We start from the raw sequence: 16,703 nt of genomic DNA, 5'->3' as shown, positions 1-16,703 counted from the left end.
GGAAAGGCGACGACGGCGCCCTCGTGACTCCGCTGCGACCAACCAGAGTTCGCGTCCCTCCCATAAGCCAATCGCGAGCCTCTACCTGAGAACGGCGTGGGGCGGGGCACGGGCAGGAGTGGGCGGGCAGAGGAGGCCAGAGAAGGGGGGAGGGGATTCGTGGCGGCGGCCTGGGGGCGGGACTCGCTTTGTGCAAGGCCAGCGCTGATTGGGCCGTGGGCGCGCGGTTCCCGGAGTGCCCATCCACAGCCCGCGCTCGCGGCGCCTGCGCCTTGGGACGGACATTTTTGGCGCCGCGTGTTCCTAATTCCCGGGCGGTGGGTAGCGGTGGTTTCCGGCTCCCCAGTGTGTCCGGGTCTTGTCGACTGTGGAGGTCTTGAGTTTCCTGGGCGGCTTCACGCGCGACCCCGGCCCGCACTCCACGCAGAGCCTCCTGGAGGCAAGAAAGATAAGAGTTTGCCCCGTTTTCTAAGTAGCCCGAGACCGTCGGGAATTCAGGGTCCACCGCGTTGAGGGCCCACTTTCGTCCCGCCCGCTAACGAACCAGGAGCCAGAAAGTCCCCCTGTCTGCCGGTGACTCCCCCCGGGCCACGTGCCTGACGCTGCCTTCTGAGAGCTGCTGATATAGACAGTCGCGTATGTTTGTGAAGTTTACCGTGAGCAGCGCACAAACATAATATTTAATCTCAAGAAACCTCATGCACTAGGTAATTTTACCAGTGGGAAACACCCTGGTGGTCACTGGATGTTACAGCTGCGGGGTGGGGAGAAGAACTTGGTCAGGCCAACCACAGTGCAGGGCCTTTGACCCCTCAAAAGTTCCCTCTTTGTTATTTGGGACTAAAGCATCTATTTAAAAATGGCTGCTAAATCAATGTCACCAGATGGTCTAGGAGTCAATCAAAAGAGTGAAAGGAAGGTTTCCTTGTTGGCGGAAGCACAGAAAATTGCCTTTGCGTTGTGTTTTTGCCAATTATTCAGATGGGTCACTGTGGCAAAACTTAATTGGTGTCAAACTTAACCTAGAGCACTTTCTTCAGTTTTGAGCCTGCCCAGGTAGGATGGTTACATCATGGGCACCTGGTGCCTGGTACAAAACCAAGATACCTTTAGCTGTGATGATATTTCCCTAACTGAACTAATGTTCAGAATCACCTCTGGAGTTTCTAATTAAAGAGATGTGGGGGCTTCCCTGGTGGTGCAGTGGTTGACAATCTGCCTGCCAATGCAGGGGACACGGGTTCGAGCCCTGGTCTGGGAAGATCCCACATGCCACGGAGCGGCTGGGCCCGTGAGCCACAATTACTGAGCCTGCGCGTCTGGAGCCTGTGCTCCGCAACAAGAGAGGCCGCGATGGAGAGAGGCCCGCGCACCGCGATGAAGAGTGGTCCCCACTTGCCGCAACTAGAGAGAGCCCTCGCACAGAAACGAAGACTCAACACAGTCATAAATAAATAAATAAATAAATAAAAGAACGTGAATTTCTTTAAAAAAAAAAAAATGATGTGGCATTGGGCCCAGGATTTTGTATTTTAACAAGGGCTGGTGGGGATTCTGTGAGCAATCAAGTTATTTTGCAATTCTTCCTAGAAGGCTCCTGTGACTGAGTGAATAGGAAACTCACAGCTACCCACTGGGGCTCTCTGATCAGGGAGGAAGCTGGGGCCAGTTCTCTGGTCTGCACCCTGCTTTCTGATGATCTGTGGAGAGCACCCTGAGGAGGTTCTCATTTTGAACTCTGGGATGGGGACCAAGGGGACACTTACTGGGTGACGGGGGACAGAAAGAACAGCATAAGCCAAGGCATGGTGGTATAAGACCCCCGTGTTTGCAAGCAGTTTGGCACAGAGCAAGCTTGGGGCACTCATGGGAAGAGGCTGGAGAGAGCAGTGCATGATCAAGTGACAGGGATGAGTTACAGAAATACTGGCGTGGCTGGCTTGTCATTCAGATCTCAGTTTATATCACCTCTTAAGAGGCCTTTCCCCAACCCTCCAATGAAAAGTGCCACCCAGAGGCTCCTTAGCACATCACCCTAACTGAGTCCTCTGCAGGTACTTACACTACCTGGCATTTTTCTTGTCTGTTTACTGTCTGTTTGCTCCTTCCCCAGCCACGAGAACACAGACTTTGTTCTTTGCTATATTCCTGGCGCCTCAAGCATTGCCTGACATAAGTAGTGGTGAAAATTATTTGTTGAGTGAATGAAGTACTTAGGTAAAAGGAGCAGTGGAGAAAGCCAGTATAGCTTAGTGGTCAAGTGCCTTGCTTTGGAGTCAGCCTGGGATAGAAAAACAGTAATAGCTAATACCTATATAATACTTATGAAGTTCCAAGCACTATTCCAGTTCTTTATAGATAATATATATATAAATTCATTTACTCTTACAAAAAAGTTATCACTATTTTATAGAAACTGGGGCATAGATAAGTTAACTTATCTAGGGTCACATAGCTAGGAACTAGGATTTAAATTGAGACCCTGTTCTGTCATCCCAGTTTCTTTATAAAATGCGTATAATAATAGTACCTGACATTTGGGTTGTTCTGAGTATTAAGTGAGATGTGTAATAAGCCCTCAGTATTAGCTATTGTTATTATTGACAGACTTCGTGACTTGAATAGAGAGGGAGAACAGATCATTTATTTCCATTATCTGTTGAGTGTGTGTATGTACGTGGAGTGACACCAGCAGGGCTGCGGGTCTGGGGGTAAGCTCCTGAGTTCAATGTTGGACATGATACATGCATAAGAAATACCCATCGCTTTAGGCCAGGTGTCCCCAACCCGCAGGGGACCGATACTGGTCTGCGGCCTGTTGGGAACTGGGCCGCACAGCAGGAGGTGAGCGGCGGGTGAGTGAGCGAAGCTTCATCTGCCGCTGCCCGTCGCTTGCATCACCTCCTGAACCATCCCTTCTCCCCACCGCACCACCCATCAGTGGAAAAACTGTCTTCCACAAAGCCAGTGCCTGGTGCCAAAAAGGTTGGGGACCGCTGCTTTAGGCAGCTGGCTCTATGGAGGTGGTCACACAGCTGCAGACACAGATGGCATGAGGGACCAGCCTAGCACAGCAGCCAGAGTGAGGAGAGGAGAAGGCTGGGCAGACCCAGACCCAGTGGTGGGAGACATCTAGGGTGGGAGAAGGCCCAGAGGCAGAAGCCAAGCTAGAAAAGGGGAGTTTTGGAAGCCAAGGGAAGAAAGGGTTTCAAGAAAAAAGGAAGAAAACAGTATCCACTGCCACAAAAAAGTCAAATAAGGTGAGGCCTGAGAGGGTCTACTGGATTTGGTATTAAAAGATGTTGGAGATTTTGGCAAGTGTGATGGGGTAGAAGCCACACTGCTGCAGATGGAGAAGTGGCAGTGCTAAGTGTAGGGCCCCTGTAGGAAGCACTCCTGGGAGAGAGAGTGGTCGCAGCTCAAGCTTCCCCATACCTTATAGCCTATGGGGAAGGACCCAGTAGAGGGAGAGCTGGAAGCTTAGAAAAGAAACAAGAGGACAAGATTAAGTGAGTGAGAATTCCCAAATGAAGGGGCTACCCCTTGGTCCACACCGATTTGAGACTAAAGGTAAGCGTACCTGTATAACTAACACAGAAGAGTAAGCCAGAATGTAGGCTCTGGGGGGCGGAGCTTGCTGCCAGGATGGCTTAGTGCCTCTTAAGTGCCCAGACAGTGCCTGGTGCATAAAAGATGCTTAGGAAATGTCCATTCAATGAATGGAGTATCGTGTGACAATTACGATAATTCCTGTCTGCTGCTGTCTTCTTTTGGAAGAATAGGGCCCCCCGTGGCCTCAACTCCCTTCTGTACATAACCCCACCTCCTGCCCCTCTGCTTGGGGTACCCTCTCTGGTTTTGGTTCCACCTCCCGGGGACGACTGTCCTCTGACAGCGCCCAAATCAGGGTCTCTGCGCGAGCCTCTTTCCTCCAGGGCTCCAGGCAGCTCCCTTTGGTGTCCTATAGATCTTCAAATTCCAGGCGTCACAAACTGAATTCAGCTTCTTCCTCCGCTCTGAACCGCCATCTTTCATACCTTCGTAAACAAGACACAGCAACCGGCCCTCCCAGCCCAGGGCCGGACACAGTCTTAGACCCGACCGTCCCCCTCAGCCCCCACGGCAGGGGCTTCCCACAGCCTGGCCCTTGGGAGTCTTTGGAATCGCTCCCCTACTTTCCCCACAGCTTCCTTCTTCGAGCTTCGTCATGCTGCCTAGATTAAGGCAGCAATTCTGAATTGGCCTCCCTGACACCAGTCTTGCCCCTTATGTGTAGCCACATCAGTTTTTTTGTTTGTTTTTTTGGCTGCGCCACGCAGCTTGCAGGATCTTAGTTCCCTGATCAGGGATTGAACCCACACCCTCGGCAATGAAAGCACGGAGTCCTAACCACTGGACTGCCGGGGAATTCCTGCCACATCAGTTTGTTTTATCAACAGATACAAACACATTCTAATAAATAAAAGATTTCAATGACTTCTCCTACCTGGCAGGGTGAACCCCCAGTGCCGCAGCCCACCAATGAAAGCCCACTTCCTGCTGCAGAGAAGGGGACTAAGGTGAGGCGAGCGAGGCATTTGTCTCAGGAACAAGATCTAAGGGGCACCAGAAACTGAGTGATCAAGATGAGTAGTATTTCAGTGCAGTATTTATTCATTAACATGAAAAATACACAATGAACACAAAATCGAACTTTAAAAACCCACAGGATGAGAATTACTGATATTTCTTTGGCCTCAGGCTCCACTATGGCTTACACAACACTATTATTGATGCTGTGTTCATTTAAAACTTGATATTTGGGGCTTCCCTGGTGGTGCAATGGTTGAGAATCCGCCTGCCAATGCAGGGGACACGGGTTCGAGCCCTGGTCTGGGAAGATCCCACATGCCGCGGAGCAACTGGGCCCATGAGCCACAACTACTGAGCCTGCGCGTCTGGAGCCTGTGCTCCGCAACAGGAGAGGCCACGATAGTGAGAGGCCCACGCACCGCGATGAAGAGTGGCCCCCGCTCGCTGCAACTAGAGAAAGCCCTAGCACAGAAATGAAGACCCAACACAGCCAAAAATAAATAAATTAATTAATTTTAAAAAAAACAACTTGATATTTTGTTCATCATGAATTTCCTTGCACTACTTTTGGAAAGACTGACATTCTTACAATATTCAGTTTTCTCTACCGGAACATGTGTTTCATGTCTTGCATTAAAACATTGTATTGATTACTGAGTTTGTGGCCTTCAACTTTGTATACAAGTCAACTGCCTCACTTGTCTCACCCTAGTCCTGGTTCTGTGCCCAGCTGTGACCTCCAAGCTTCAGGCAACTGAACCACTGGCCTTCCCCCAATGGGCCCTCTGGCCTCTGTCCCACCTGCACCCTCTCCTGTGCTCCTTCCCCTGACTGAGACAACCTCCCCCCACCCCTGGCCTCCTGGTTGACCTTCCGACTCAGCCACCTCTTCCTGGAGACCCCCGTCATCTGCAGACTGGGTTGGAAACTCATTTCTACTGGTAAAGCACCAGCTGTCACAGTGCCTGTGGGTGAGTATGCTTCCATGTCTATTTTCCTACTCTGCAGTGAGCTTCCTGAGGTCATGTGGAATTCGTTCTTTTAATCCTGGGCTCTGCACAGTGTCAGCAAACAGGTGGTGCTCAATAAATGTTGATTCAGGGACTTCCCTGGTGGTCCAGTGGTTAAGAATATGCCTTCCAATGCAGGGGACGTGGGTTTGATCTCTGGTCAGGGAACTAAGATCCCACATGCCACGGGGCAACTAAGCCCACGCACCCTCAACTAATGAGCACTCGGGCCACAACTAGAGAGCCCATGTGCCACAACTACAGAGCTCACACACCACAACTACAGAGCACACATGCCACAACTAGAGAAGCCTGCACGCCACAGCAGAGGATCCTGTATGCCACAACTAAGACCCGGCACAGCCAAAAATAAAATAAATATTAAAAAGACATTTGCAGGCTTCCCTGGTGGCGCAGTGGTTGAGAATCTGCCTGCCAATGCAGGGGACACGGGTTCGAGCCCTGGTCTGGGAAGATCCCACATGCCGTGGAGCAACTAGGCCCGTGAGCCACAATTACTGAGCCTGCGCGTCTGGAGCCTGTGCTCCGCAACAAGAGAGGCTGCGATAGTGAGAGGTCTGCGCACCGCGATGAAGAGTGGCCCCCGCTTGCCGCAACTAGAGGAAGCCCTCGCACAGAAACGAAGACCCAACACAGCCATAAGATAAAAATAAATAAAATAAATAAGCAAATATGGTTAAGAAAAATATATTTTTTTTAAAAATTTGCATTTTATAAATAAATAAATAAATAAATTCTGATTCTGTGACTGATGCCCACGTGACTTACAGCTGTTGGAGGAACCCAGAATTAGCCACAGAGAGCTCAGGAATTCTGATGGGTTTCCAGAGACTGTGGAGAACAAGGCAGCCGCTTCCAGGTCCCCCAGTCTAACCCCAGCCCATGGCCACCTTGCCTGAGCTGGGACACCCTGCCTTTCATGAATCCCCACTGTCCCCCACTGGACCTCCTTCTCTGTTCCTGTCCATCCCTCCAGTTGTCCTCCTGGGTCTAGGAGGGTCAAAGCTGGGTCTAGGGCCCTGCCTTCATGGAATATTGAAAGAAGGTAAGATTAAAAGTAGTTGAGGGTCTGGACTTCAGCTCTGTAGATTCAGAAACCTGAACTTTTAAAAGATAATTTATACCTCACACCTATCAGGATGGCTGCTATTTAAAAAAAGCCAGGTGTTGGTAAGGATGTGGAGAAATTTAGAACCCTGTGCACTGCTGGTATAAATGCAAAATGGTGCAGCTATTATGGAAAACACTATAGTGGTTCCTCAAAAAATTAAAAACAGAACTACTGTACGATCCAGAAATACTTCTGGGTATATATCCAAAAGAATTGAAAGCAGGGTCTGAAAGACATTGCACACCCTTGTTCAACAGCCGTGTTTGGCTATTATTCACAATAGCCAAAGGTCCCAGATATCCATCAATGACTGAATGGATAAACACAGGAAAGGAAATTTTAACGCATGCTACGACATGGATGAACATTTAAGATATTATGCTAAGTGAAATAAGTGAGTCACAAAAAGACACATATTGTATGATTTCACTATATGAGGCACTTAAGAGTAGTCAAATGCATAGAGACAGGAAGTAGAATGGTGGTTGCTAGGGGCTGGGAGGAGGGGCAATGCGGAGTTGTTGTTTAATGGGTATAGAGTTTCAGTTTTGCAAGATGAAAAAGTTCTGGAGATTGCACAGCAATGTGAATATACTTAACACTACTGAGCTGTATGCTTAAAAATGTTTAATATGGTAAATTTTATATTATGCTTATGTTGCCACAATTTTCTAAAAGATAATTTCATTTTTGAATAAATACATCCAAGAAACCAAAAAATATAAAAGAATATACAGTAAAAAGTCTCTCTTGCACTCCTGTCTCCCATTCTCCTGGTTCCTATTCCTCTACCTGCACAGGTAACTGCTTTTAAAAATGTGTTAACTGGGGCTTCCCTTGTGGCACAGTGCTTAAGAATCCACCTGCCAATGCAGGCGACACGGGTTCGAGCCCTGGTCCGGGAGGATCCCACATGCTGCGGAGTAGCTAAGCCCGTGGGCCACGGCTGCTGAGCCTGCGCTCTAGAGCCCACAAGTCACTACTGAAGCCTGTGCGCCTAGAGCCCATGCTCCGCAACAGCAGAGGCCACCGCAATGAGAAGCCCGTGCACCGCAAGGAAGAGTGGCCCCCGCTCGCCTCAACTAGAGAAGGCCCGCACGCAGCAACGAAGACCCAACGCAGCCAAAAATGAAAGAAAAAAAAAAAAACATAGGCGGAAATCTTCCTGATCTTAGGGTAGGCAATGGTTTCCTAGATATAACACCACAGGCGTAAGCAACAAAAGAAAAAAGAGATACACTGGACTTCAGGAAAATAAAAAAACTTTTGTGTTGCAAAGTACACTATCAAGAAAGTGAAAAGATAATAATGTATAATGGGAGAAAGTATTTGTTAATTATACATCTGATAAGGGGTTAATATCCAGAATACACAAAGAACTCCTATAGCTCAACAACAAAAACAAAAACAAAACACCCAATTAAAAAATGGGCAAAGGATTTGAATAAACATTCTCCAAAGAAGATATAACAAATACTGAATAATGAAAAGATGCTCAACATCATTAGCCAACAAGGTAATGCAAATCAAAACCACAACGAGATACATCTTCACAACCCCTAGGATGGCAATAATCAAAAAGTCAGATAATAACAAGTGTTGGTGAGGATGTGGAGAAATTGGAAGCCTTGCACACTACTGGTGGGAGTGTAAAATGGGGCAGCTGCTTTGGAAAATTGTCTGGCAGTTCCTCAAAGGGTTAAACATAGAGTTACCATGTAATCCAACAAATCCACTCTTAGGTATACAGCCAAGAGAGATGAGAGCGTACGTCCATACAAAAACTCACACATGACAAAAAAACGTGCACATGAGTGTTCACAGTAGCATTATTCACAGTAGACAAAAAAGTGAAACAACCTAAATGTCTAACAACTGATGAATGGATAAACAAAATGTGGTCTCTCCATGCAATGCAGTATTATTCAACAATAAAAGGAAAGTACTTATCTGTGCTACATGGATGAACTTTGAAAATATGTTCAGTGAAGGAAGACAGATCCAAAATATCACGTATTTTATAATTCCAACATTAGCAAATCTTTAGAGACAGAAAGGAGATTAGTAGTTTCCAGGGACTAGGGGAAGAGGGAAATGGGGAGTGACTGCTGATGGGCGTAGGGTCTCTTTCTGAGGTCATGAAAATGTTCTAGAATTAGACAGCTGTGATGGTCGCACAACTTTGTGAAGATACCAAAAAAAAACCCCAAAACCCAGAATTGTACATTTTTTTTTTTTGTACATTTTAAAAGAGTATATATTATGGTATGTGAATTGTATCACAATTTTAAAATCCATATAAAAATATATTAACCTTCAGGGACAAATACAGCTCTCACTGGACCAGCACCAGCTTATTTGCAGACCTACAATGGAAGCTGAATCAGAAGGTAGCTTGGCAAACATGGAAGGCCAGTTGACTACCTTCACAATGTATCTAGCACCCTAACCCTCCTCACCACCTCCGTGCTCCTACGACAGAAAGATCCACTCCCAACTCCCTGACCCTGCTTTCCAGTCTCACTCGCTTTCTTTGAAATCCCCAGGTCATCCAGCCACACTCTCACTTCCAGGCCCAGGTCTCTTCTCTTCGTCTGAGGACATGAGTGTGACCCTTTGATTCATGTTGCTGCATCTCCAGAGCTCCCCATGAGGGGCGGGGGGGTGGGGGGGTAGAGGTGGGCCTGGCCTGGTGCCTGGCAGAGCAGGAGCTCAGCAAATGTTTCTGGAGCGAACCGGAATTAGGAAGAGCCTCGTTGAGGAGATGCCATCTAGGCTGAGACCATAATGGCCCATGGGATCTGTCAGCTAGATGGGGGAGGGGAGAGTGCCCTGGGCAGGCGCAACAGCCTGTGCAAAGGCCCTGGAGAGAGAGGCCTGGTGCCTTTGAACACTCAAGGGAGACTGAAGGGCTTGAGGACTTGTGATCATAACAGATGGGGCTAGAGACAGATGGAGGTTTGAGGAACTTTTGCATTAGACACCTTTCATCGCAAGCAGCTGCTCAAAACTATTTAAATACACAAAGGGATTCACTGGCTCTCAGCACTGCAAAGTGCTGGGTACCCTGACTCTCAGCTCTTCAGGGCTGGCTTGATCCAGCAGCTCAAAGATGTCATCCAGTACTTGCTTTTTTGTCTTTCTTTCCCCATTTCCCCATGTCAGTTTCATGCTCAGACCAGCTTTCATCCTGGTGGCAAAACCTCTTGCAGTTCAAGCAATGACCCTCATGTCTACACATCTTAGTGTCCAGAGGGAGCTAGAAAACGTCTTTTCCAGCAGCCCCAGCCAAAAAGAAGTCCCCTCCACTGTCCTTGGGTTATGGGCCCACTCTGCGGCCAGGTAATGAGGTTATGCTGCCTCTCCCAGCCCCAGGCCCAGGTGGGTCAGCACTTGGGCTAGTGGGTACCCAAAGAATCATCAGCGGAGTGCCTAGACAAGAGAAGGGTCATGGGAGGCAACCACAATAGCCAGAAAACTCGAATTGTTACTTTCCTTTCCTCATCTACATGGGAGTATCATCTCTACTTTGTGAGGTTGTAAAGAACAGAGAGGTTCAAGCGCGACAGTTATGGCCAGTGTGACCTCGGACAGAATGCCCCTTCAGGGGCTGTTTTCTCTTCAGTGAAAGGAAGGGTTGGGTCACCTGCAGATCACCAAGCCGCTTTTCGTGCTCCACCCAAGGTCCTTCTCTCCGAAGCGAGGTGCAGCGGCCTGACATGGCCAGCAGGTGGCAGCCCTGAGGCATGTCCTGGTTCTGGCGAAGCCTGGGAGTCCTAGTGGCAGAGAAGGAGGCTGGGCCTCCCCAGCGAGATCCTGTGGTCTACTGTGCTTTCTTGGGAACCCAACTCTCAGGTGGCAGCAGGGCCAGCTTCATAGGCATGCCATCCACACTTAGAAGGGCCCTGGGATTGGTTTAATGCTCTACTGTTGCCATCTTGAAACCTTAATAACTTGAACAGGAGCCCTGCATTTTCACTTTGCAGTCGGCCCTAAATTATGGTGCTGGTGGCAGGACTCACATTGCCTCGGGGATCCCCATCACTGCTATTTCCCAGAAATGTGCTGGGCCCTTCCCTTCACTGTGCTTTCGCTCAGCCTTCCTGGGGCTCCTTATCATGCTTGTCTCCTCAGCTCACTGTCTGCTGGGAAGCCTGGAAAGGATGGGGCCCTACATAGTGAGGGGGGGGAAGATGGGGACCCTAAATGGGGGAAAAAATCTGCTCTGGTCAAGGTCATCGGTGGCCTGGTTGTCACATCCAAGGGAAACCTTCCCTCACCAACAAATTGTTGGTGAGTAAACCTTCTAGGTCCCACCTTACTTGACCCCTTTGGTATTTGACACTCAATTCCTCTGTTCCAGAGCGTCTCAGGACTCAGCTCAGGGGCCCTCATTCTCCTCTGGACTCGCTCCTCACTGCCCCACAGCCATCAGTGTCCCCTAGGCTGCCTTCCATTTTTTTAAAGTCCCTTATTGAGGTGTAATTTACATACAGTAAAACTCACTACTTTTAGGTATACAGTTCAATGAGTTTTAGTAAACGTATGCAGTCATGATATAATCCAGAGTATTTCCACCCCTCCCAAAATTTCCCGCACGCCCTCTGTAGTCAGTTCCCTCCCTCCCTCCCCCAACACCCGCACCCTACTAACCACTGATCCACTTCCTGTCTCTCTGGTTTTGCCCTTTCCAGAGTGTCACATAAGTGGAATCATATAGCAGGTGGGCTTCGGAGTCTGGCGGCTTTCGCTTAACATCATGCCACACCCTTTTTTTTCATTTCTGGTCACGAGGCATGCGGGATCTTAGTTCCCCGAGAGCAGGGATCGAACCCGCATCCCCTGCGCATTGTCTTAACCACTGGACCACGAGGGAAATCCGCACACCCATTTTTGAATCTCATTTTTTGGCATTCCCTGCACAGCCATCATTTAAAGCACCATTCAGGAATTCCCTGGGAGTCCAGTGGTTAGGACTCTGCGCTTTCACTGCTGAGGGCCGGGTTCAATCCCTGGTGGGGAAACTGGGATCCCACAAGCCACATGGCGTGGCGAAAGAGAGGGAGGGAAGGAGGAAGGAAGGCAGGAAGGCAGGCAGGCAGGAAGGAAGGAAGGGAGGGAGGGAGGGCACCACCCTCTGCTGACGGCACACACCCCCTACTCCGGCCCTCTACTAAGCTCTGCCTGAAACTCAACCACTCACTCAGGTTCCCTCAGACCAGCTCCTCTGCCTTCATTCTCTCCCTCGGTCACCAAGCTAGAAATCTGGGAGGCATCTTTGCCTCTTTGTCTGCTGTCCCCCAGCTCCAGATGTTGCCCTCCCCAATCAGTCCCCTTCCCTCCAGCTCCTCTGTCCCTGCCTTGGTCCAGGCCGACGCCACGGCAGGCTCTCCTGGCCAGTCTCCCTGTCTCCTCACCCTGGCCTCATCCCCACCCATCCTGTACCAGTTCACTAGTGCAGCAAGCAATGGCCTTGGCCAAGATCTGACCTCTGCCTGCCTCTCCAGCCTGACCTCTCTCCACATCCCCTTCTAAGATGGGGACACTGTTGAAACAAACCGTTGGTGAGTAAGCACGGCCATAACATAATAGCCCAAAATGTTTACTAATGATTTCCAAGGAACTGTGAAGTGAAAAAAGCAAAGTGCAAAAGCTTTTCTAGCAGGCTACTTACCACGTAAACGAGAGGAACTAGAAAATACACACCGTGCAAAAGGAAAAAGAGTAATAAATACAGACAAACCAGAAACTAGTGAGACTGCTTACTTGCCGGGAGAGGCAGGGTGTGAAGGACAGGAGCGGGTAGAAGGCGTAGGGGACGTGACACTCCTCTGAGTATCTCTGTGTAGTTCCGACTTTTAGAATCATTACTGTTTCATAAAGTTTTTAAAAATTTTAATCAACAAGGAATTGGGAAAGGGGGAGTGGAGACAACCCAAAGTGGAATATAAACAGAAACAAATGAACCCAACTGTACTACAAATGAAGAGCATCACAACACTGAGGATGCCGGGGGACGCTCAGCTAAGTGACTTCAGGAAAGGGTATCTGACCATCTACTCTAAGACTAAAGAGAGGGCTTCCCTGGTGGCGCAGTGGTTGAGAATCCGCCTGCCAATGCGGGGGACACGGGTTCGAGCCCTGGTCCGGGAAGATCCCACATGCCGCGGAGCAACTAAGCCCGTGCGCCACAACTACTGAGCCTGTGCGTCTGGAGCCTGTGCTCCGCAACAAGAGAGGCCGCGATAGTGAGAGGCCCGCGCACCGCGATGAAGAGTGGCCCCCACTTGCCGCAACTAGAGAAAGCCCTCGCACAGAAACGAAGACCCAACACAGCCATAAATAAATAAGTAAATAAATAAAAATTAAAAAAAAAAAAGACTAAAGGGAAAAAACTGCACAGTATTGTACTCCAAGTAGTAGGTTTGTTTTTCAGAGCTGTGAGTTAGAAATTCAGAAACTGCTTATGTGTATTTTAGCACTAAGCAAATAAATATATGGTGACTAATGAGAGCCAGCTTTCTCACTGTCAGAAAAATGAATTAGAAATAAGGAAGGGGGGCTTCCCTGGTGGCGCAGTGGCTAAGAATCCACCTGCTGGGGTGGGATAGGGAGGATGGGAGGGAGACACAAGAGGGAGGAGATATGTGGATATATGTATATGTATAGCTGATTCACTTTGTTATAAAGCAGAAACTAACACACCATTGTAAAGCAATTATACTCCAATAAAGATGTTAAAAAAAAAAAAAAAAGAATCCGCCTGCCAATGCAGGGGACACAGGTTCGAGCCCTGGTCCGGGAAGATCCCACATGCCATGGAGCAACTAAGCCTGTGAGCCACAACTACTGAGCCCATGTGCCACAACTACTGAAGCCTGCATGCCTAGAGCCCGTGCTCCACAAGAGAAGCCACCGCAATGAGAAGCCTGTGCACTGCAACAAAGAGTAGTCCCCGCTCACCGCAACTAGAGAAAGCACACGTGCAGCAACAAAGACCCAACGCAGCCAAAATAAATAAATTAAAAAAAAAAAAAAAGAAAGAAGGAAGGGGGTAGGCCAAAATAAACACTGTGGTGTTGAACTGGAACTAGGGGCATCAGTGTGAACTCATGGTTTTCAAAATACGTATCAATAGATATAGAAATAGCTTTGGATGTGCATGTGTGTGCACATACGCTTCCTAACTGTCCACTGAGAGGGCCTGGAAGTTGTAATGCCCAACACCAGTGAACTCACCCAGCTCCTGGATCTTGGTATCCAAACCCATTCTCCAATAAAGGGCACCAAGACTCCTTGGAGAAATGGCTATTTCCAGGGCTGCAGCAAGGAAAGTATGAGGGGAGCCTCCAACATTTTATGGTGCCAAAAGGGAAGGAAGAGCTCAAACAGTAATGGGGACATATTGGGACATGTCAATAGATACAGGAGGCAATCTGAATGTCCCCATGCCAAATCAGGGACAATCTGACAGACAAAATAAGTAATGACAGTAATGGATGACAGTTCATAGAATAAGAACCTATAGAATAAAATAAGAATCTGTGAGTCCATATCAATATAAATACTTGAATGAATGAAGAAATAAAGGAGGAGGAATTCACTGGTAGTCCAGTGGTTAGGACTCCGTGCTTTCACTGCGAGGGCCCAGTTTCAATCCCTGGTTGGGGAACTAAGATTCCCACAAGCCACACAGTGCAGCCAAATAAATAAATAAATAAATAAGTAGGGGCTTCCCTGGTGGCGCAGTGCTTGAGAATCTGCCTGCCAATGCAGGGGACACGGGTTCGAGCCCTGGTCTGGGAAGATCCCACATGCCGCAGAGCAACTAGGCCCGTGAGCCACAACTACTGAGCCTGCGCGTCTGGAGCTTGTGCTCCGCAACAAGAGAGGCCGCGATAGTGAAAGGCCCGCGCACCGCGATGAAGAGTGGCCCCCGCTTGCCGCAAATAGAGAAAGCCCTCGCACAGAAACGAAGACCCAACACAGCCAAAATAAATAAATAGCGTTCCCTTAAAAAAAAAAAAAAAGGTTCCAGTTTCTCCACGTCCTCACCAACACTTGTTATTTTGTTTGTTGTTGTTGTTATAGTAGCCATCCTAATGAGTGTGGGGTGGTATCTCGTTGTAGTTTCGATTTGCATTTCCCTAATGATGAGTGATGTTGAGCATCTTTTCTTATGTTTATTGGCCATTTGGTACATCTTCTTTGGAGAAATGTCTATTGATGTCCTTTGCCCATTTTTGTTTTGTTGTTGTTGTTGCTGTTAAGAAGAGATTGGGTTTTATTATAAATGATTGAAGGAATCACTGGAGAATGTTAAGCAGCGGGGTAATGTGAGCTAATTTGGGTTTATTTTTTGATCACTCTGTTGGGTGGAGAATGTTTTGAAGGCAGAAAGATTAGAGATGGAGAGGCAGGGAGACCAGTTAGGGGGCTTTTGCAGAGAAGTTCAAGCAAGAGATGATGATGGTCCCAACAAGAGTGGTACTGTTCACTACCGATGAGATTGTAGAGAAGTGAAAGATTCAAAAGCTTAGTTAAGTAGTACAGTCAACAGGATTTAGCAACTAGATAGAAATGGGAAATGAGTAAGTAGAAGGAAGTACAAGACAACTCCCAAGATTCTGACTTGAGCCAGAAACTGGATGGATGGTGGTACCATTCACTAAAATAAAGCAAGCCAGGGGAGAATTGGTTTAGAAGCTGGGGAGAGAAATGATGAATTCAATTATCAACACCATACAGTGGCAGGGCCTGGAGGATCTCCTAATGGAGAGGTCCAGCACTTACAGGCTGGCATTTAGAAGGAAGTGCTTGGCTGGAGAGTCTACTCTGGAAGCCTCTGCACACAACGGAAGCTGTGGGAGTAGACAGAATCACCCAGGGGACACACAGAATAGAGGTTCTTAACCTGGATATCAAGGTAGGCTTCTGGGATCTGGGGACCTCCTGAAAGTGTAACAAAAACACACATGTAGGTGCACATGTGCATAATTCTTGGAAGAGGGTTGACATCTTTTAACTGATGCTCCAAGAGATCCCTGACTGCCCTCCCTTCTCCCCTTCCCCCAAAAGGTTAAAAGCCACTGATACGTTGTGAGAGGGAAAAGTCATCTGAGGAACATCAACATTTAAGGGACAGAGGAAGGGGACAGCCTGAGAAGAAGCATTCAGAGAGGAGGAGAAAAATGAAAAGAATGAGATTTCAAAGGGGGAGGAAGGGGTGGTCAGTGGTGTCAAACATTGCAGGGAGTAAGATATGAACCAAAAAGCATCTAGGAGCCTTTGCCGCAGAGGTCCTTGGTGTCCTTGGGAAGAGTCTCAGCACCATCACAGGTGCATGGAGGAATCAGAGAAGAACTGCAGGCAGCAAATTGGGAGACACTTTCAAGATACATTTAGCTGTAAAAGGAAGGAGAGCAGGACTTCGAAGGCAGATGTGGGATGAGGGAAAGGCTTTGTCTTGGATTCTGTGGAAACGAAGGCAGCATCAGCAGAAGACTAGTGGCAGCAGACTGGTGAGCTGCTCGCCCAACCCATTCCTTCTTCCTGGATGTGTAGCTGTGGTCCAGCTTTCCCTACCTCCCTTGGGACTAGAGGTACGGTCATTTGACCAAGATCTAGCCAAAGGTAGTGGTGAACACACACCTAGGCCCGCCATAAAAAGTCCCCACACTGGACCCTCCTTGTTCTTTCCTATCCACTTGCTGAATGAAGAGATTTCCAACGGCCCAGAACCAGGACAGAGGCACAAAGTGGAAGTAGCCTAGGTCCTTAAATGATCACATGGAAGGCCATGTGACCAAGAATACTCACTCCCTACTGTGTCATGAGTGAGAAATAAACGATTACTCTGTTGAGTTACTAAGAATTTGGAGTCCATCTGTTACGGGAGTGGAGCTAGAGTTAACCTAATACACTGGCAAATAAATCCTTGTACATCCATACAACACTAAAACTGTAAAAACAAACAATGCATCTCTTTG

General features: G+C 48.2%; 1 long non-coding RNA gene across 1 annotated transcript; it reads left to right on the top strand.

The window, feature by feature from the left end:
• Positions 1 to 312: 312 nt before the first annotated feature.
• On the top strand, positions 313 to 6,297 carry LOC309630403. The gene is made up of 2 exons (XR_014245644.1): positions 313 to 707; positions 1,232 to 6,297. It is a non-coding gene; the product is annotated as an uncharacterized lncRNA (long non-coding RNA).
• Positions 6,298 to 16,703: the final 10,406 nt, after the last annotated feature.

The sequence above is a fragment of the Balaenoptera borealis genome, assembly GCF_965194805.1.
Source record: "Balaenoptera borealis genome assembly, chromosome: 6".
NCBI classification, from domain to species: domain Eukaryota; kingdom Metazoa; phylum Chordata; class Mammalia; order Artiodactyla; family Balaenopteridae; genus Balaenoptera; species Balaenoptera borealis.
Note: the sequence above shows the minus strand (reverse complement) of the source record. Positions and strands in the feature narration are given on the sequence as shown.